This window comes from Octopus bimaculoides, chromosome 26 (genome assembly GCF_001194135.2).
Source record: "Octopus bimaculoides isolate UCB-OBI-ISO-001 chromosome 26, ASM119413v2, whole genome shotgun sequence".
Lineage (NCBI taxonomy): Eukaryota > Metazoa > Mollusca > Cephalopoda > Octopoda > Octopodidae > Octopus > Octopus bimaculoides.
In genome coordinates this window covers 3,063,772-3,064,950 of record NC_069006.1, presented here as the reverse complement: position 1 = coordinate 3,064,950, position 1,179 = coordinate 3,063,772, and positions in this window count along the sequence as shown.

The following is a 1,179-nucleotide window of genomic DNA, read 5'->3' as shown; positions in this document are numbered from 1 at the left end:
GAGCTTTTAGGTGTTTTCGCTCAATAAACACTCACAACGCCCGGTCTGGGAATCGAAACGGCGATCCTATGACCACGAGTCCGCTGCCCTAACCACTGGGCCATTGCGCCTCCACGATTTTCATATAATGTATAAATCTGTTCGATTATAACTCTTTATGATGGTGCTCTAGCATGGCTGCGCTTCAGTGACTGAAACAAGTGCAAGATAAAAGATAATATAAATGATAAACAGAATCCATTGATTAATATCATGAATGATTGATACAAATATTATTTATAGAAACTTCAAATCATGTGGTCGATACTAATCTTATCGATAATATTGATTTCTCACATTGGCAGAAACCCATAGATTCTGAGTTTGAGTATTGCTTGTCCTGCTTTGTGTATGCTACTTTATTTTATCGATATCTGAAGGATATCAAAGATAATTGATGAATGCAGGAGTTGATCTCACAGCATATAGAAAGGGCCGTAAGTAATCTCCCATAGAAAGTCACCTGTTTCATAGATAAGCATTTTGTAACAACATTTTAAGCTTTTTTCGTGTGTGTTCCTATTTGATTCTATCTAGAAATCAAAGGAAATGTCTACTACTCCCTACAAACTTTGCTTTTTTGACTTGGACATCAATATTCTAAAAACTCACCTATTTCCCATTACATTTCAGATTCAGCACTGAGCTGCTGAAGCAGAAATATTGTTATAGAAAATATTCAGCTTAATACTACAGATTTGCTTGTTGTCTTTGGTCAGTAAGTGTTATTTCCTGTTTGCTTCTATCTAGAAATCATAGGAAATGTCTACTAATCCCTACAAACTTTGCTATTGTGACCTTGGCATCAATGTTTTTATACTCTCCTACATTCCATTAAATTTCAGATACATTCGGCACTGAGTTGCTGACGCAGAAATATCGTTATAGCAAATATTCTGCCATAACTCCTGAACCTGAACTTCATTACCGAATGCAGAGGGAATCAAAGATTATCTTACACGATGTATCCTTTTTCAAGACACTGAAGAATGAGATGAGGAAGATTTGGGTGTTATTTCCAGCAAATACAGCGATTGAACAGGAGCTCTATTATAGCCTAGCATAGCCACCATAATCGCATGACCATCTGGCATAGACACAAACACATATGTATATATATGTATGTGTGTGTGTGTGCGT